Source organism: Pinus tabuliformis, chromosome Q, assembly GCF_031772625.1.
Source record: "Pinus tabuliformis cultivar Carrire ecotype Pingquan chromosome Q, CPIR1, whole genome shotgun sequence".
In the NCBI taxonomy this organism is placed as follows: domain Eukaryota; kingdom Viridiplantae; phylum Streptophyta; class Pinopsida; order Pinales; family Pinaceae; genus Pinus; species Pinus tabuliformis.
In genome coordinates this window covers 169327004-169349625 of record NC_142296.1, presented here as the reverse complement: position 1 = coordinate 169349625, position 22622 = coordinate 169327004, and positions in this window count along the sequence as shown.

The window sequence follows — 22622 nt, the reverse complement described above, 5'->3', positions numbered from 1 at the left end:
TTTATCAAAGCATGTCAGATTTCTCATCTCAGGCAAAAGCGCTGGCGAACCAAGCGCTTTCCAAGAAATAGAGGAAAGGATACTCACAGATGTCCCCTCATCAATGATGGTGCCAGCCATTACCATTCTGTATATTTGAATGATAATTCTGAATGGTATGCTTGCTGGCAACCGGGGTCTGCCTAGTTGGTTCCAGTCGAAGGATACAACTAGGTTGCTTGGTGGTGGGACTGAATATACGGCCGGGTATGACTCTGACGAAGTTCCTTCCTGCGATAAAGGAATGGGCACATTGCCCCCTTGTTCGTCGGAGTCTGTGTTGATGAAGAGAATTTGGACGGTGTCGTCTTTATTCTCTTATGTGATGGTATCATTCGAGGATAGAACCTCTGAAGGCAAAACCGGGTCAACTGCCGTCTCAACCTTTTGGCTTTCGTCAGGTATGGATTCAGACGGTTCATCCTCAATGATAGGTGCTTCAGCTGACCAGCTGAGCGGGCCAGCCGGGTTCTCAACTGGTGAAGGACTTGGCATGAGTTTTTGATATCCAGGAGGAAGTTGTGCTCATAAAATCGGGCGATCTTCCAAAACTCTCTTAGCCTCGTCTAAGAAGGGACAACGGTGGATGGCATGGTCGCCTTTACACAGTTTGCAGGGAAATCTAGATTTCCCTCTCTGTCCTGTGTCTTCACTTTCACTAGTTGACGGTGTGCTGTCAACATGGCTATCAGAGGTTGATGCCACCGAATTGTGCAAGTGGGGAGACCAGTCCCTTAGTATCCGAGGGATGCAGGGACAATCTCTGTGAAAATGGTTTCCCTTGCATATGATGCATGGGAATTTTGGCCTGGTCAGTGCAGTGTGTGGATTTTCATTAGACACCATTCGCTTGCCCCCAGTCGCTTTTGGCTCCTTCTTCTTCTTCTCTTTCTTCTTCTTCTCCTTCTTCTCCTTAGGAGCTTGGCTTTTGGCTTTGCCAGCTCCATCATGCGAAGAGAAGGAGGAGAGGAAGAGTTATAGGAAGTGGAAGGCTGGTGGGCAGTTCTAGACTGGTCTAACTGCTGATTCGATTGTTCAGGAGTAGTGGTGTTTTGAACAACATTAGTTGAGAAGAGCCAGATAGGAAAGCCTATTGTTAGTCCTGGAAGCGACAATGTGGCCATATGCGGAGCTCCAACATCTCCCCAAGAAGAGAAGGGACTAGGATTTCCACCAAGGGGAATTCCTTGGTTGGAAGGCTCCATTTTCTCAACTGAAAGATCAACGCGGGAATAAGGGTGATTTATTATTCCGTTAAAATAAATTTTAATGACGCTTTAGACACAACTTGTTTTTTCAGTTTTAAAGAGTCGAGAAAAAACAAAAGATGACCCTAGTCGCCTTCGATGTTTTAACGAGCCCGAAGTGACAAATGCTCGAATGGACTTTTTCCGTTATAGAGTCTGAAAAAGGCCAAAAGGAACTGCTCTGGAGATCTAGGCAGAGGGTGTGCCAAACCAATCACAAAACTGCAGAATACGTTTTACTGTACAGCAGTCAATCTTCCCGAATGCTGTGTTCGGTGCATTGCGATCAGTAGGGCGGTCGACACAGCTTCCTAAGGATAAAGGTTTTAAGCCTATAGGGGTCTCCCAATATATACGCGACGGTACGTGGGAGCACAATCCGTACTGGCACTTTTGGTCCCTCAGGAGGAATCACCCACCATCAGCGAGGCCAACAGATACCAGGTTTTACGACGCTGGAACACGTATCTAGCCTAGACCTCTATGTTGTGCGTTATGTTACAAAGTGTTATTAAGTTCATTCAGTTTATTTTATGTTGATCTTTCTTAGAAGTTTGCCTTTTGAGGTTCACCACGAGATGTAGATAACAACTCCTAATTGCAATCTAAAAGATGATAAGCAAATTTTATCTCTTTTTCAACAATGAAAATCCTAGCTACAAAGGGAAAAGAAAGACACCATCTTTTCTCAGAGAGCAATCAACACACTCTAAAATGCACTTTTCCTAAATCAAGCATGCAAACTATCAAGATGCAAATGCACAATGTAGGTGTTTGTTTTCCGCTTTCTTAATATTGATGCCTAAAAAGAAAGCTTTTTGCACAACTTTGAATTTGCTTTTAAATGATAACTACAAACAAGTTTACTTTTTCAAAATCAGAAAGGGTAGAAGAGATTACAACACTTAACAATTTTCGAAATGAATACTTGTTTCGACACTTAAAAGAGACAAACTCAAACCAAAAGCAAAAATGAATGTATAACCAACTGTAAATAACCAATGAACTCTCTCCTAAGATCACACAACAGATCTGAATCAAGGGCTATGGGATGACTATTTCACTCATGCAATGGAAGATTGTAAATGATGCCACAAACACATAAAAACACTCACAGCCTTTTTGTACAAAAGGAGGCGGAATTTAAGTAGAGAAAAGGGGTTTTCAGACAGGTACCTATGCTGGTTACAGGCTGCAAAAAATAGAGATAAAAACAAGGCAAAACAGAGCAGAGAACCCCAGCTGCACAAGGCAAAACTGGATCAGCGCACCTGCATAACAGGGAAACTAAATTTCAATGCAGGTAGCCTTCACGGGAACTGCGTTGAAATGCAGAGTCTCTTCACAGAGCCTGCGCTGGAAAAGAAACAAGAGTTCTTCTCTGGGTTCTGGGTCACGGTTTTCTATTTAATCTACAGTTTCAGGCCAAATAAAAGCAACAAGCAAGGTACAATCAAAGGGATGCTTTGGAGGAGGGCTAAGATCTATCACAAAGGATCATCAAATCATTTTTGAATCCATTGTTCAAATCATAGACAAATCCAGTGATTGGATCAAAGCAGCAGCTGTCTACTTTGCATCTGAGAATAGCAGATGCAGTTCGATTGCTGCTGTTGAGTCTATGAAACAAACAATGATAGAAACACAAATAAAATGACTAAACAGATTTCCCCAGCGGAGTCGCCAATTTTTTGTGGGGAAAAATTCCTATGCAGGACGATCCTATCCACCTAAGGTGTGATAGTGCCTTAGCAACAAACAGAAACAGCTATTCTAGTATTCTTCCTTTATGAAACAAGAATGAAGAGAGATGGATGGACTAACCGTTGTCTTCCGTTTGTCCCTCGATCCGGTTTCTCTTCTCTTTGGGAGTTCCCAGTGACTTGTCTTCTCGCTCGCCCAGCTTCAACAGGTTCCTGCAAGATCACAAGAAGGGAACAGTACACAAAGACATAGATTCATATTCATAACTAGTTCAGGATTAGAAATAAACTAAATATACCAATGCAATCATACATCAAAGACACATCAACATATAGGAGAAACCAAGATAGCTTTATTGATGAATAACAACGTTCAGGAGGAGATACAACAAAGAGACTTCGAATCCAGCATCTCCTTCCCAGCAAATGAAATTCCTATCTTCACCTCCCTTCAAAGCATTAAGCACCCAATGATTCCAATCTCAAACCAACAACAATTCTTTGCAATAACAAAATTCCAGCCTCTAGATCTCATGGAGGAGAGATCTATATATAGATGTTTGGAGTGAGGATGAGTCAACTTGTGATCTGACTAGTGTCCTCTCTCTCTGTCAGTTCTTACTTCCACTTGGAGACTAAGAGCCTCTTACTCATCACTTAGTCGAACTCATCAAGGCAAGTGTCATGGAGGAAGATTCTGGAAGCTTCCATAGTCTTGACACCTCTCACAAGAGACCCTGACATTTGTCATTTCTCGCTCAGCGCACCCTGGTAGTGCTTCTACCTGCGTTGCAATGCAACTAGCCAGTGTAACCTCTGCATTTCAACGCAGGCAGCTAGTGGAGCTTCTGAATTGATCCTGAATTAACTTGTTTTTGAGCAGTTTCTGGTGGAGAACTTCTGTGAATTGCTGTGGTTTATTGGCCTTGTTCCTCTAGAGGTAGGAACAACATGTTTAGGGACTTTGGATCCCTTGGATTATGGGAATTTCATGCTTATAGCTGTAAGGCACAAAAATGTCTATAACAGTTGCCCCCTAAAGTATGAGGTTGTTTATCGGGTGAAATGCTTTATTAGGAGGATCCGAAGTTCTTTCATTGCTGGGAGGAGACCTGTAATACAATACAATACAATACATTATTTTCATACTTTTTTCATGATCTAGCTAATGCGGGCATTCCCGTGCTCAGCTTTATAAATTCATTTTCATGTACATATAACAGACAATCGTCTGATGATAGACTGATGATTCTGAAAGAGTCATCATCCTTTTGGTAGGATGATTATCTGTGCTGCAAAGCTGTACATTTCCATGTCTTTATTTCCTGAATATATATCGCAGCCCAGATGGATGAAACTAGATCCGGGGTCTTCAATCTCGTTCGATCTTCACTCTAAGTACAAGTCGATCCATGTGAGAATTGCTCTGAAGTCGAACATGGAAAGACATCGCTTGATTACCAGTCAATGATGTAAACTATTAACAAGCACGAGAGGAATCACCTATAATGATGATGACCCTCAAGGTACTGCAGTACAATTCACGTGGTGTGAATAGAGGACTTGGTGTCGAACACCTCGCAAAATCTTTCGGTCGAAGGTCATTGATGTATACCTGTCGCCGGAAGTGAGAAACTTGCCATTGAGGCATGCAAGCTTCAAAGTACTGAAGGGGTTGTTCCTAGATCAACTTCTTGGATAATGAGCTGATGTCGACAAGAAGCGATCCGTCAAAGGAGGGCCTTAATGAATCCCACATCGATGACATGGAACGGAGCTAATGATTTTGATGGAGGTGAAAACTATCTGATGATATATGATTCAGGGTGGCTGTCATGAAAGAGTATAATGTATGGTAGTGGATGGGACACAGGTGACTTCTCTGAACGACTTCTCTTGAACATATGGTGACACTGATGCGATGGATCGGTAGCATTACCAAAAAAATGGATGGTATGGCGAGACCATGGTGATGTGACAGGTGAATGAAACAACCCAACCCGATTGTTGGTACGGAGGAAAAGTGTCATGTTCAAGAGCGACTTGCTACCATCAAAGTTTTCTTGAGTTTCTCCCAATTTTTCTCCAGTCATTGCTGACCAATACCTCTTTATTTTTGTCAAGCTTGAGGAGGATAACATATGCTTGTTCTATAACTTGCCCTTCGGGCAAGCCCATCGCTACTTTTTAACGAGCCTAGCGATAGTGAAACTCGTTCTCGTCTAAAGACAAGTTTGTCGCTATTTAATTCATTTAACGAGTCTAATGACAAGGATAACTCGGTCCTTTTCATTTTTAGAGAGTCGGAAAAGATACATAAAGTTAACTCCAAAAGTCCTTTTTCGTCATCTAATCCCTTAAGTCCAAAAGTAAATAAAGCAATACAGAAGGGATGAGTTTTTGATAGTTTTAACGAGCCGAACAAAACAAGCACTCGATATTTTTGTGCAATAATCCCTCAGGTCCAAAAAGATTAAAATCTAGAGGAGGGATAGCTCTTCCGGTCACTTTAACGAGCTGGAAGGCCAAAACTCGACAATATTTTCATATTTTACGAGTCAGATGAAAAGAGCTTAAAGAAGACTCGTCTTTTGAGGAACGAGTGATAAAAAGGGTAGCAGCTGATTCCAGGGAAGGATTGGAATTTCCAAATCATGGCAGTGTCACAAGGATGGCTAGTGAAATCACTCTTCGCAGTTGTTCCTCAAAATGGGTAAACAATCATATGGAGGTGAATGATCGGCCAATGAAAAAGTGGAGGTGGTGGGCAAACATGACCAAGGCTTTAATGGCTGATGTCGCTACATTCACGGTGGTTATTTACCAGAATAGTTCATTTTTTAACGAGCTTAAACGCGGGTGGAAACATTTGCTCGATCTTATGTTTATTTTTTAACAAGCATGAACTATGTGCTAAAACTGCTCGGATCTTACGTTTATTTTTTAACGAGCATGAACTATGTGCTAAAACTGCTCGATTATCCAGTCATAAGATAAGAATGTCTCATTAAGATTCTATTTTTTATGGAGCTTCATCTTACAAAGCTTTGCTCCGGATCCTTTCTTTATGCAAGTTAGGACACGACTAATCCAAAAAACAGATAAATAACCGCTCTTTGCTTGCAGTCCAAAAGGTTTTCATGCCCCCAGGTATAAAACAGAGTTTTAAGGTTACCCTACTTCATCTTCCGCCAAAACATTTGTTTTACCGAGAGAGGCCTACCTCTTTCAGGCTATCCAAAGAGAGTTCTATTTGCACCCCAAACAAAACATTTCCTCGGCGATGTCTACCGAGATAGACACAAGTGAGTGACAACGAGCGCCAAACACATAACTTTGACAAGAGAATCTTATTCTAGAATAACCCCTCTTCCAATCATGGACGGGGTACAGACTAGTCATATTCTCCCACGGAAACCTACCTTATACCCAAAGTTTTCCTGCCAAAGCAAACCAGGATGCATTCTCCCTGGGTTCCAGTCATATCCTTCCGAATCACTCGCGCTCATCGGGAGGACGGACCATGGGTTGAGACATTTCTTGAGTGAAGAGACCATTTAGGGATGGTATATGACTCTTTGCGATGCGTGATCCGGGGAATGAAAGTTGGTCCACGAGCTTGACCATTCTTCCTTCATGCGGAAAACACATTACTCTAAAGAGTGAGGAGACGATGGCTCCCATGCAATATATATAGTCCCGTCCAAGGAGTAGGTTATAATCCAAGGGTCCTTGAACGACCATCACGTTCATTTGAACGGTCTTCCCTTTCAATGTGATAGGCACATTGGGGAGGATCCCTAAATGTCGACTGGTTCCCTTATCAAAGCCTGTCAGATTTCTCATCTCAGGCAAAAGCGCTGGCGAACCAAGCGCTTTCCAAGCAATAGAGGAAAGGATACTCACAGATGTCCCCTCATCAATGATGGTGCCAGCCATTACCATTCTGTATATTTGAACGATAATTCTGAATGGTATGCTTGCTGGCAACCGGGGTTTGCCTAGTTGGTTCCAGTCGAAGGATACAACTAGGTTGCTTGGTGGTGGGACTGAATATACGACCGGGTATGACTCTGACGAAGTTCCTTCCTGCGATAAAGGAATGGGCACATTGCCCCCTTGTTCGTCGGAGTCTGTGTTGATGAAGAGAATTTGGACGGTGTCGTCTTTATTCTCTTCTGTGATGGTATCATTCGAGGATAGAGCCTCTGAAGGCAAAACCGGGTCAACTGCCATATCAACCTTTTGGCTTTCGTCAGGTATGGATTCATACGGTTCATCCTCAATGATAGGTTCTTCAGCTGACCAGCTGAGCGGGCCAGCCGGGTTCTCAACTGGTGAAGGACTTGGCAGGAGTTTTTGATATCCAGGAGGAAGTTGTGCTCGTAAAATCGGGCGATCTTCCAAAACTCTCTTAGCCTCGTCTAAGAAGGGACAACGGTGGATGGCATGGTCGCCTTTACACAGTTTGCAGGGAAATCTAGATTTCCCTCTCTGTCTTGTGGCTTCACTTTCACTAGTTGACGGTGTGCTGTCAACATGGCTATCAGAGGTTGATGCCACCGAATTGTGCAAGTGGGGAGACCAGTCCCTTAGTATCCGAGGGATGCAGGGACAATCTCTGTGAAAATGGTCTCCCTTGCATATGATGCATGGAAATTTAGGCCTGGTCAGTGTAGTGTGTGGATTTTCATTAGACGCCATTCGCTTGCCCCCAGTCGCTTTTGGCTCCTTCTTATTCTTCTCTTTCTTCTTCTTCTCCTTCTTCTCCTTAGGAGCTTGGCTTTTGGCTTTGCCAGCTCCATCATGCGAAGAGGAAGGAGGAGAGGAAGAGTTATAGGAAGTGGAAGGCTCGTGGGCAGTTCTAGACTGGTCTAACTGCTGATTCGATTGTTCAGGAGTAGTGGTGTTTTGAACAACATTAGTTGAGAAGAGCCAGACAGGCAAGCCTATTGTCAGTCCTGGAAGCGACAATGTGGCCATATGGGGCACTCCAACATCTCCCCAAGAAGAGAAGGGACTATGATTTCCACCAAGGGGAATTCCTTGGTTGGAAGGCTCCATTTTCTCAACTGAAAGATCAACGCGGGAATAAGGGTGATTTATTATTCCGTTAAAATAAATTTTAATGACGCTTTAGACACAACTTGTTTTTTCAGTTTTAAAGAGTCGAGAAAAAACAAAAGATGACCCTAGTCGCCTTCGATGTTTTAACGAGCCCGAAGTGACAAATGCTCGAATGGACTTTTTCCGTTATAGAGTCTGAAAAAGGCCAAAAGGAACTGCTCTGGAGATCTAGGTAGAGGGTGTGCCAAACCAGTCACAGAACTGCAGAATACGTTTTACTGTACAGCAGTCAATCTTCCCGAATGCTGTGTTCGGTGCATTGCGATCAGTAGGGCGGTCGACACAGCTTCCTAAGGATAAAGGTTTTAAGCCTATAGGGGTCTCCCAATATATACGCGACGGTACGTGGGAGCACAATCCGTACTGGCACTTTTGGTCCCTCAGGAGGAATCACCCACCATCAGCGAGGCCAACAGATACCAGGTTTTACGACGCTGGAACACGTATCTAGCCTAGACCTCCATGTTGTGCGTTATGTTACAAAGCGTTATTAAGTTCATTCAGTTTATTTTATGTTGATCTTTCTTAGAAGTTTGCCTTTTGAGGTTCACCACGAGATGTAGATAACAACTCCTAATTGTAATCTAAAAGATGATAAGCAAATTTTATCTCTTTTTCAACAATGAAAATCCTAGCTACAAAGGGAAAAGAAAGACACCATCTTTTCTCAGAGAGCAATCAGCACACTCTAAAATGCACTTTTCCTAAATCAAGCATGCAAACTATCAAGATGCAAATGCACAATGTAGGTGTTTGTTTTTCGCTTTCTTAATATTGATGCCTAAAAAGAAAGCTTTTTGCACAACTTTGAATTTGCTTTTAAATGATAACTACAAACAAGTTTACTTTTTCGAAATCAGAAAGGGTAGAAGAGATTACAACACTTAACGATTTTCGAAATGAATACTTGTTTCGACACTTAAAAGAGACAAACTCAAACCAAAATCAAAAATGAATGTATAACCAACTGTAAACAGCCAATGAACTCTCTCCTAAGATCACACAACAGATCTGAATCAAGGGATATGGGATGACTATTTCACTCACGCAATGGAAGACTGTAAATGATGCCACAAACACATAAAAACACTCACAGCCGTTTTGTACGAAAGGAGGTGGAATTTAAGTAGAGAAAAGGGGTTTTCAGACAGGTACCTATGCTGGTTACAGGCTGCAAAAAATAGAGATAAAAACAAGGCAAAACAGAGCAGAGAACCCCAGCTGCACAAGGCAAAACTGGATCAGCGCACCTGTATAACAGGGAAACTAAATTTCAACGCAGGTAGCCTTCACGGGAATTGCGTTGAAATGCAGAGTCTCTTCATAGAGCCTGCGCTGGAAAAGAAACGAGAGTTCTTCTCTGGGTTCTGGGTCACGGTTTTCTATTTAATCTACAGTTTCAGGCCAAATAAAAGCAACAAGCAAGGTACAATCAAAGGGATGCTTTGGAGGAGGGCTAAGATCTATCACAAAGGATCATCAAATCATTTGTGAATCCATTGTTCAGATCATAGACAAATCCATTGATTGGATCAAAGCAGCAGCTGTCTACTTTGCATCTGAGAATAGCAGATGCAGTTCGATTGCTGCTGTTGAGTCTATGAAACAAACAATGATAGAAACACAAATAAAATGACTAAACAGATTTCCCCAGCGGAGTCGCCAATTTGTTGTGGGGAAAAATGCCTATGCAGGACGATCCTATCCACCTAAGGTGTGATAGTGCCTTAGCAACAAACAAAAACAGCTATTCTAGTATTCTTCCTTTATGAAACAAGAATGAAGAGAGATGGATGGACTAACCGTTGTCTTCCGTTTGTCCCTCGATCCGGTTTCTCTTCTCTTTGGGAGTTCCCAGTGACTTGTCTTCTCGCTCGCCTAGCTTCAACAGGTTCCTGCAAGATCACAAGAAGGGAACACTACACAAAGACATAGATTCATATTCATAACTAGTTCAGGATTAGAAATAAACTAAATATACCAATGCAATCATACATCAAAGACACATCAACATATACGAGAAACCAAGATAGCTTTATTGATGAATAACAAGGTTATGGAGGAGATACAACCAAGAGAGTTCCAATCCAGCATCTCCTTCCCAGCAAATGAAATTCCTATCTTCACCTCCCTTCAAAGCATTAAGCACCCAATGATTCCAATCTCAAACCAACAAAAATTCTTTGCAATAACAAAATTCCAGCCTCTAGATCTCATGGAGGAGAGATCTATATATAGATGTTTGGAGTGAGGATGAGTCAGCTTGTGATCTGACTAGTGTCCTCTCTCTCTGTCAGTTCTTACTTCCACTTGGAGACTAAGAGCCTCTTACTCATCACTTAGTCGAACTCATCAAGGCAAGTGTCATGGAGGAAGATTCTGGAAGCTTCCATAGTCTTGACACCTCTCACAAGAGACCCTGACATTTGTCATTTCCCGCTCAGCGCACCCTGGTAGTGCTTCTACCTACGTTGCAATGCAACTAGCCAGTGTAACCTCTGCATTTCAACGCAGGCAGCTAGTGGAGCTTCTGAATTGATCCTGAATTGACTTGCTTTTGAGCAGTTTCTGGTGGAGAACTTCTGTGAATTGTTGTGGTTTGTTGGCGTTGTTCCTCTAGGGGTAGGAACAACATGTTTAGGGACTTTGGATCCCTTGGATTATGGACATTTCATGCTTATAGCTGTAAGGCACAAAAATGTCTATAACAAGTAGGTGGAGGGTGAGGTGGATAACCCAAGGGGTCAATGGTGTGGTCAAAGCCTATGCACCTAGCCAAAATCTATAGGTATGCTGACGATGGGGGGGTGTGGTGGAATTCATCCATCTGAAGGGGTCTTCAAGCAGGGAAACGACCAGGCAGGAGGGACCCAAAATCAATAGCAGGGGAGCAAGGACATCCGATAGGTCACTATTATGAGGGAACAACCCTTCCAAGATCGGGGGAGGCGACTTCCAGATGGAGACATCAACAAAAGGGTCATCAGAGTAATCAACCTGGTCGAACTCCATACCTAAGTTTCCAAAAAAGACATTCCAGCTGCCACTAGGTGCTGCAAACCATTGTCTTCATAACTACACCGCCTGTAGAGAGAATGCGGCGAGGTAGTATTCACAGTCGTATAGGAGTAAATGGAGCCAGGCAGTAATCACAGGCACATAGGAATAAATGGCGACGAGGAGCGGATGAGTCTGTTTCATTAAGGGTGGTCAGGCACTGTCCATATGCAAGCTCTGCAGTGTTCTGAACCCTAGCCCATATCAAGCATCGTTCAGAGAGTTTTCTGTAACTCCATCCTCCTTCCTCCCTTACAGTTAGATGTTATTCTTGTAGAACCAATTCGAATTCTATATGAATATGTAGTTTAGAGATTTACCTAATCAAGATAGTTTCTCTATTTTAAAATAACACAAATACGCACATAATGTAAGTCTCTTTTTTTTAATTTTAATTCAAATATAATCAATTTCTTCATCATTTGACTCAAATAAATTATTTTAATGTGTCATCCACTTTCAATATGAGAATAAGGAATATACATATTTTATTTTTGGAAAATATATTTATAAACAATGATACTTTTTTCATCATTAAGAATAATTATTATCGAATAAAATGATTTCTTAATGGTTAATAATAATAATTCATCTAAAACAATTTATAATATCAATAAAATAAATTGTAAGTGAGGAAGAGTTTAACAGAGCAAATAATGGTTTAAGCCCCATGGGACGTGGCACCTATGTGTCAATCTACAAGGGCATATTAGACAATGCCACAATCATTGATGTCAAAGTTATACACTCTGCCACATCAGGAGGTGCATACAAGAGACTCATAAAAAAATCCAAGACGTTGGGCAGAGTCCGGCATCGGAATTTGGTGAGAATGGTGGGCGTATGCTCAAGTTTGCACGTCAAATATTTGATTATGGAGTTCATATCGCAGGGAAGCCTGGATAAGGATTTGCATTGTAGTGAATATAATTGGAGGTTGGGTCTAAAAAGATGGCTGAGAATTCTCAAGGATGTGGCTCATGGAATGGAATATCTTCACCATCACTGCTCTCCGACCATTGTTCATTGCGATCTGAAACCTTCCAACATTTTATTGGATGACACGATGACGACCCATGTTGGAGATTTCAGTATTTCAAGGCTGTTGATCTGGCCAAAAGCGCCTGACGATTCAACAACAACAGCCTCAGGGGACACCTCCAGTCTTGGGATAGGATATGTTGGTTACATTGCACCAGGTAAATACTGATACACTTGATAAATTGAGCCATATCGTATACGGGAAATATATGAGTCACTGATATATAAATATTATATATATAAAGATTGATATTGTACATGGGATATATATGTGAGTTACTGATATAAATTGATTACAGAATATGGTATAGGAGGGTGAACGTCCATCAAAGGGGACGTGTATAGCTATGGCATCTTGATGTTGGAAATGATCACCGGAAAGAAACCCACAGATGGAGTGTTCTCATAAGAAGGGCAATCATTGTATAGTTGGGTTAGCGATGCATTCCCTGAGACATTGTTAGAGATGATTGATGGGAATTTGGTTGAGGAGATAAGAAATGAAGAAGAGGATGAAGAACAGGAATCACATGATGTTACGGGACATGGAATTGTTGTGATGTTGGCTAAGATAGGTGTGATGTGTAGCAAAGTGGATCCTCACAAATGACCGATTCTTCGAATCTTCAAGAGGTTGAGGCATCGCTAGAGAACCTGGTTGCCAGAATCAATAAGAGTTCATAAAATTGGTTGAATCGCCTTAGACAAGAGACCAACCAAACCATTTCAGAATCTGATTAGGATATATGTTTGTGGAGGAAAATGACTAGGTTAAGTTACTCCATGGTTAACACACATATATGTGGAGGAATATGATTTGATCAAATTATTTTACTTAATGTGGATGACATCAATGGGTTAGATTATATAATTTTTATTTTAGATGTGATTATATCATAGAGGATTATGTTTTTAGGATTTGGTTTGATTTATTTACATTTAGAGATATCTTTTAGTTAATTAGTTTTTTATATTGATATGGGATTGAGACACTGCTCAATTAGTGGAGTATTTAATCTAAATAATTTGTCACTATAAAATAATATACATGTAATTATGTATATCATTTTTTAATTAATGTAAAAATGTTTTCTAAGTTTCTTATTAAAATGGTTAGCACATATCATTAGAGGAAAATGATATGATATGATTAGATTATTTCACTTAATGTGAATGATATAAAATGGTTAAATTATATAATTTTATTTTTAACTGTGATTATATATTAGAGGAGTAAGTTTTTAAGATTTGTTTAGATTTGTTTAGATTTATTTATATTCAGAAAGATATTTTTATTGAATTAATTTTTGGAATTGAGAAACAACTCATAGTAATTCATTATGTAATTTAATCATTTTTCATCTTAATAATATACATGTATTCATGTGTATCATTCTTTAATTAATTACTGTAAAAATATTTTTTTTAATTTTTAATTAAAATATGATAATTTTGTTAATCATTCTATTCAAATAATTTTTTTAAATATGTATTTCTTCTTCAATATAGGAAAATGAAATATGCATATTTTCATTTGAATTAGATATTTTCTTAGTCATTAAGATTATTGAATAAGATGATTTTTTAGTGGTTTAGAATACTCATTATTGAATAACATATTTCTTAGTGGTTTCAACGTAATAATGAAGAAATATAATTTATAATATTAAGTGGAAAATGACTTTGTTAAGAACAATTTTATGGATAGTTTGAATAAGTCCATTTTATCCTTTTTATATCACGTTTTTTATTAGGTTTTTTGTTGTCAAGTTTAATTATTATTAAACATTTTATTTTGTAAACTAAAGATGATTTATTAATTTTGGGATTTATGTATAATTAATGATTCAAGATTTGTTTTTTATTAACTTATTTCACAGATATAATTGGTATTGGTATGTTATATATTTATATATATTTTTAAATATTTAATATAATTATGAACTCTTATAATCATATAAGGTGATAAGTTGTAACAACTTAATTCATATGTGATAATAATTGGGATGAATTTTCTCTAAATTTTATTACCAATTTTGATATTCACTCATAATTTGTATGACAACATTACTCATAGTCTTACATATTTAATATTACAAATACTTTTGATCTCCACAAGTGAAATACTCATTAGTACTTTCTTGGATTGACATCTGATTCATTAAACGTTAGAAAATTGTGCATTCATTGTAAATTTGTATCTTGATTTATTAAATATTTTTTGTTTTATTCTTAACAATAGTGTGCTTGTTCTAGCTTTAAGGAGCTTTCAATCTTGTGTGATTGGATTTGCATTCCTAATATTTCTTAACACATGGCAAAAGTAAAGATAGCATGCTCCAATTACGTTATTGTTGGTAGGATTTTTGCATGTTTAAAACATTGATGAAGATTGTCTACAAATTCTCACCTTTTGTTGATCTAATTATGATGGTTTGTCTATAATTGGTAGTAGTCATCCATTGTCGAAGAAAAAAAATTATAGAGTGAAAACTAAATATGAAAATGATATTTTATGAGAAAGGCTCACACTAGTGGTTCTCAATTTGCACAAAATTTCTTATATCCCTAATCTCATTAATGAAAATATTATGAATATGTTATGTTTCTTATTGGAATACTTCCAATGATTCTCCTTGCATAGGATGCAATGTTTCCTTTATATGCATCTTAAGGGTTGTATATCTATGTTGAAAACTACAATTTCTATCAAGGCAAGGAGTAGCATCCATATACATCCATTGAGTGTTTGAGCAAGTAATAAATCTCATAAGTTAGGAATTTATAATCTTTATTATTCCTTGGATGATCATCTTTAGGAGTTGTGCTTTTCTCCTTGTTGATATTTCTATATGAGTATGCCAAATTTTGTACTCCATTTTTGACTTGTTGGATCTATTCAATTAAATTATGTATAAATTGTAAATAATTCTTTATGATGATGTAAGTTGAACAATATGAGCTTAAATACATGAACCAATGTGTAAGTCATGTAAATATCTCATGTCAATTCCTAGTGTATAGTGCAACGCCGCCAGCTAGTGAGTTGTCAGGCATGTAATTGTGCTAAGCATGTTTTCTATGTACCATGTGGTAGTACCTTCCATGGTGTACTCAAGATATGTAAATATCATTTCAAAATATAATATAAAGGTCTAAAGTGGCTATGGAGAGAAAACAAGAAGGGATATGGTTTCATTAGTGAGGAAGAGGAAAGTAAGCCCAAGGGTGAGGGTATATAACAATGAGCATTAATCACCATGTATGCACTAGACGATAGTGTCTTCTTTGATTTTATTGCACTGTGACCTATTGAGATCACCTGATATAATCATTTGCGATTCTCATTGATTTGTATTGCTAACCCACAAAAATAAGCTGAAAATGTATCAACGAGCCTCAATTCATTCCTAATTTTGACATTTTGTGAAGCCTCTATTCATTATTCATGGAACATCCAAAAAAATAACCTCCTATCTTTGATAAATGTAACCATTTGGATTCACTTTGGCACTTTGTTTTCCATGCTGAGGGTATGCTACTTACGCGAACTTTCCATTTGTGAAGTAGTACCAATCATTCTACTTTTTGAATTTTTCATAGGAACATTCTTCTAATCACTTTTACTCAAAATTTGGCTAAAAAATTAGAATATTGTTGGTTTTGCATACATGAGTTGTTGAGATTGCACAAGTTGGATGTGATAAGGGGTTTTTAGGGTATTAAGTACTTTATTACATTAAAAAATCCAATTTATGCAAGTTAAATTGCAATTTAACCAACCAATACTGAGTCAAAGTTTGGTGATGATTACTAGAAAATGTTTATAAAGTAGAATGTTTAGACTTATTCATTTTGAAAGAGGAAATTCCTCTCTAATTTTTCATCATTTGTCAATGCAATATGAAATATTTCCATCTAAACTTGCCCTATAGGGTATTTTAACCCACCACATGTTAGCCATATGAAGCATCCACATGGATTTGAATGGTGGATGTTTGATGAATTGTTGCATCATTATTTACCACCTTAAACCTACCACACTCTCCTTCTACTTAGGGTGATATGTTTGATGTTTTTTCTATTTCAATATGGATTTTCACCCATTGTTAATGGCAAATTGGGAATTCTAAAGAATTCTAAAGGATTTTGTCTCATGGACATGGCACCCATGGGTTAGTGTATAATAATGGATTAGACAATGGTAGAATCATTGATGTCAAGGTTATACAATAGGCCACATCAGGAGGTGCATACAAGAAAATAAGGGAAATCGTTGCAGAGTTGGGTGCGCAATGCATTCCTCAACATTTGTTGGAGGTGATTGACGAGAATTTGGTGCAGAAGATGAGAAGAGAAGAAGATTATGAAGACCATGATTCGCATGATGTAAGTTAATTTATGGGACATGGAATTGTTGTGTTCTTAGCAGAGATAGGTGTGATGTGTATCAAAAGGAGATCCCCATGAATGACCAACCCTTTGAGAGGTCGAGGTAGAAAATCCATAGGAGTTCAAAAAATCGATTAAACCGCCTTAGACAGGTGATGGAAAAAACCATTTCAGGATTTGATTAGACATGTTTGTGGAAGAAAATGATTATCTTATATTATATAAAAAGATTAATTTATATTATTTCATGTAATTTGGATTATATGAAATTGTTAGAGCATATAATTTTTAATCGTTCTGGGTATCAGGGATAATTCTAAGTTTAAGTAGTTTTTTAATTTTTAAGAGTTGGTTAGAATTGGTTAAATTGAGAGATATGCTCTATTTAATTAGCATTCAATATTAATATAAGAGATTTACCTAATCAAAATAATTTCTCTATTTTAAAATTACACACACAGACACACACACACATAATGTAAGTGTGCTTTTTAAATTTTTAATTGAAATATAATCAATTTCTTCATCATTTCACTCAAATAAATTATTTGATTGTGTCATCCACTTTCAATATGAGAACAAGGAATATACATATTTTCCATTGGAAAAACTCTTTATAAACTTTAGTCATTAAGAATAATGATTATTGAATCAAATATTTTCTTAATGGTTAAGAATAATAATCCATCTAATATAATTTTTAATATCAAGTGGAAATATGTCTTTGTTAATAACAATTTTATAATATCACGTCGAAATATGTCTTTGTTAATAACTATTTTATAATGTCAAGTGGAAAGATGACTTTTTTAATAATAATTTTATAATGTCAAGTGGAAATATGTCTTTATTAATAACAATTTTATAAATAATTTAAAAGAGTACAATTTCTCCTCTCTTTTTTTGTATTTTATTTTATTTTATATGCACATTATTATCACATTTTTTTAATTATTTTTTTTAGTTGTTAAGATAAAATTTATGGTAAATTAAAGATTGTGTTAGTTTTGGTATTTATGTATAGTTAATGGTTTAGGATTTGTTTTTTATTAATTTATTTTATTAATAGAATTGGTATGCTATTTTTTTCCTTTTTGTTATATAGATATGTAATATAATTATGAAATTTTATAATCATATAAGTTGATAAGCTCAAAGGGCCTAATTTATGTTGAAATTCTAAAAACTATATAATAGAATAGGAGTTTTTGCTAGATAATTGCTTCCTAATTATTTCCAACCAATATTTTATGCCACTACTATCATTGAATAATTACACTTTAGAAAATATCAGCAATAAAAGTAATGGAAACTATAAAGATAATATAATACAACCATGCACAACAAAGTCAACCAATTTATCTAAGGAAACCCAACCTTGGAAGAAAACCCAACAACTTTTATTTACGACAAATTATTCTTTAGTAAGTTTTACAAATCCACAAATTGTCTAGAAATATGTGCCAATATTCAAGCCCAAATAGTAGTCAAACCTGTCAAAATAGCAACAAGTTAATTCAGGTCAAATTAGTCATAATAACCAAAATTCAATGTTGGTCAACTCAATCTAGTCAAATAGGCCTAAAATCAACTTTGGTCCTATGGTCAACTATGGTCAATGGCCTATAGTGTGCAGTCAAACAAATTCAATTAATAGCTATTCAAATTCAGTCAAACAAAGGTCAAATTAGCTCAATCAATGCCCAATCAAACTCTTCCTTTTTGTTCAAATGTGCAACTCTCCAAGAATGATGAAGAGAGAGATGATTAATTACACTTCCTAGGTTTTGAAATCAGATATCACTTCTTCTTATTTATATTTTTCAAATGAGGGTGTGACAAGCCAAGATACGCCTATTCATAGGGTTGCTCACTTGAATTCTTCCTAGGCTGACTTGTCCTTTTAATGTAAAAATTTTTCTAATTCATATAAGCTGACTTGGAGACCATTTAGAAAAGCAGGAACAACTCTCGATGTTACAAAAAAAATCAAAACTCCCTCTTATTGAGGGAGTTATTCTCCTTAGATGAAAACAAATTTCTCCAAGATGGATACTATTGGCCTACTATACACCAAGATGCTAGGAGATACACTGCTAGATGTGATGAGTTCCAAAGGATGGGAAATCCTACACCAAAGGATGAAATACTCCTACAACCTCAAGTGACCCTTGAGCCATTTGAGAAGTGGGGCACATATTTCATTGGACCAATTGATCCCCCATCTGGACAAAGGAGATACATCATTATATGCACTGATTATTTAACAAAGTGGGATGAAGTAAAGTAGAAGGTGGCAAAGTTTCTAAGGGAAAACATCTTTTATAAGTTTGGATTCCCAAGGGAGCTGGTCACCAATCAAGGGGCTCAACTCATGGGTCAATGTATAAGGGTGTATTAAACTCTACCACATCAAAAGGTGCATACAAGAGAATTATCAAATAATGAAAGATGTTGGGAAAATTCTGACATCGGAATCTAGTGAGAATGGTGGGCGTATGATCAAGCTTGCAGGCCAATTTTTTTATTATGGAGTTCATGTCGTAGGGAAGCCTAGATAATCATTTGCATTGCAGGGAAAATAATTGTAGGTTGGGTATGAAAAGGTGGTTGATCATTCTTAAGGATGTGGACCATGGAATGACATATCTTCACCATAACTTCTCTCTTTCCATTGTTCATTGCAATCTGAAACCTTCCAATGTTTGATTGGTTGAGACGATGACATCCCATGTTGGAGACTTTGGTATTTCACACCCTCATAATCTCACAACAAGTGCATGACGATTCAAAAGCAGCAGCCTCATGGGACACCTCCAGTCTTGTCCCACCATGTAAATACTAATACACTTGATTAATGAACCATATTTTATATCGAATATATACATTCATGAGTCATTGATAAAGGTTTTATACATAAATTATTGATATTGTATATGGGATATATATATGAGTTGCTGATAAAGGTTTTATATATAAATTTATGATATTGTACATGGGATATATATGTATATATATGTATATATATATATATATATATATATATATATATATATATATATATATATATATATATATATATATATATATATATATATATATATATATATATATATATATATATATATCACTGATAAAGGTTATATACGTAAAATTTGTTTAGAAGATATTGGTTACAAAATATGAAAGGGGATATATACAATTACAACATCTTGGTGTTGGAAATAGTCACAGGAAAGAAGCTGACAAATATAGCATTCTCTGAAGAAATGAAATTATTGCAGAGTTGGGTGGGTGATGCATTTCCTTGATAGCTTGTTGGAGATGATTGACTGGAATTTGGTGGAGGAGATTGGAAAGCAAGAAGACGATCAGGAACAGGAATCACATGATGTAAGTGAATTTATGGGAATGGAATTGGTGTGATGCTGGCGAAGATAGGTGTGATGTGTACCAAAGGGGATCCATGTGAACAACCAACTCTTCGAGAGGTTGAGGAATCGCTAGAGTAGTTGGTCGCTAAAGTCCATACGAGCCCAGAAAATGGTTGAACTACCTTGGATAGGTGACTAACCAAACCATTTCAGAATCTTATTAGAACATATTTATGGACAAAAATGATTTGATTGCAGTATTCCACTTAATGTGGATGACATAAAATAGTTAGATTATATAATTTTATTTTAGATGTGATTATATGTTACATGAGTATGTTTTCAAGAATTGATTAGAATTATTTAAATTCAAAGATGTTTTTAGTTAAATAGTTTTGTATATTGATATGGGATTGAGAAACTTGTTCAATTAGTTGATTATGCAATTTAAATAATTTCTCTATCTTAAAATAATATACATGCATTTATCTATATCATTCTTTAATCAATGTAACACTATTTTCTAAATTTCTAATTAAAATATGATAATTTGGTTAATTATTCTTTTCAAATATTTTTTCTTAATGCCATTATATTGAAAAAGAAATATACACATTTTTATTTGATTTTTCTTTTTGAAAACTAAGGTACTTTCTTAGTCATTAACAATAACGATTATTGAATACGATGTTTTTTTAGTGATTTAGAATAACAATGATTGAATAAGATTTTTTTTAGCAGTTTCAACATAATAATTATGGAAATAATGCAATTTAGAATATTACGAGGAAAGAGACTTTGTTGAGAACAATTTTACGAATACTTTGAACAAGTTCATTTTCTCCTTTTTATAACATGATTTTTTATTAGTTTTTTTGGTTGATTTTAAGAATAATTATTATTAAACCATTTATTTTGTAAACTAAAGATTATGTATTAGTTTTGGGATTTATGTATAATTAATGATTCAAGATTTGTTTTTTATTGACTTTTTTTATAGATAAAATTGGTATGCTATTTTTTTTTATATAGAGATTTAATATAATTATGAAATTTTATAATCATATAAGGTTATAAGTTGAAAGGGCCTAATTCATATGTGATGATAACTGGGATGAATTTTCTCAAAAAATTATTACCAATTTTATAGTGGCCCATAACTTGTATGACAACATTACTAATAGTCTTACATATTTAATATTGCAAATACTTTGGATCTACACAAGTGAAATAATTAATAGTACTTTCTTGGATTGACATTTGATTCATTAAACATTAAATATTGTGTATTCATTGTAAAGATATTTCTTCATTCATAAAAGATTTGTAGCCCGTCCTCCCACATTTACCACTTTCACCAGTTTGCCCAGGGTAAACATGAGTTGAGGTTCACTATGATAAGAATCAACCTACTTTATGACCTTAAGGAAATGGATTCAATAAATTAAGACTTTACTAACTTCCCTTAGGTGTTATAGGACCTACAAGAGCAACCCAACCCCTATAGGTGTCTAACCCCTGAGATAACTCTCTTTTTCACTAACCTAAAGCCTTAGTCACTCCCTTTCTAAGGAATGAAAGTGAATATAAGCCTCTAGTCACTCCCATAGGCCTACCTACCAGTGAATATGGAATTTTCCAGTTAGTTCTATGCCAACGACCCCGAATTCTGAGCCACGTTTTTAGGGCTAAGACTCATGCCTCTGCCTAGAACTCAGTGAAAATTTCATAAATAATGAGTGACATATAGTAAAAGCTTATAAACCAAAACTTGAACCAAGAATTGACCCAACTCTTCCAAACTGGCACCGAAATTCCATTAAATACATGGTAAACATGCAACCTATAGGTTATGAATGCATATATGAACATAAGGATATGAAAATTTACTTGAGGTTTAACAAGAATGACCAATTCCTTCTGACAACAACTATTATAACACCAGTTAGGTCATCAATGAAAATGTGATAAGAGCCATACTTAGACCTGTCAAATAACCATGCTTATAACAAGCATATAACTAGATAAATACCAATGATAGAACAATTATTAAAGCCACAAAAAAACAAGTAAATTTACTCATCAAAGCAAGACAAACTTGACTCTTGTTAACCACATGTAAAAGTCAACTAGATCTAGGACTTCCACGTACCACTCGACCATAGATTGAGTTGAACTATATATTTCTTTCATTCAATCACCTCTGTGCCATATTCCAAGCATGAATGTGGGATCTCATGGGATAAACCAATCCATAAACAACCAAGGGAATCCAAAGGTTAAACCACCTCCACCCTCACCATACCGTGATCTCACCTAAACCATTCCTGAGATCACAAAATCAAACTGAGATTGGATGCCTCATAATTCCTTTACCATCCCTCAAGGAATTTTCATGTCTCCACCCACCTATTGAGGGCATCCCGGAGAAAACCATGTCGATCCCAACCCTTGGTATTTTCCCGATACCACCTCACCGAGATCCAAAACCTTCTGGTAATCCAAAGCTCAACTGAGAAAGAATCCCATCACACCATGGCTATCTGGAAATGGAAAGGGAAGGCTAAAATCAGTGTCAAAACACGTCAAAATACATTCCACCAATAACAAACAAACCAAGTATACACATGCATGTACCATGC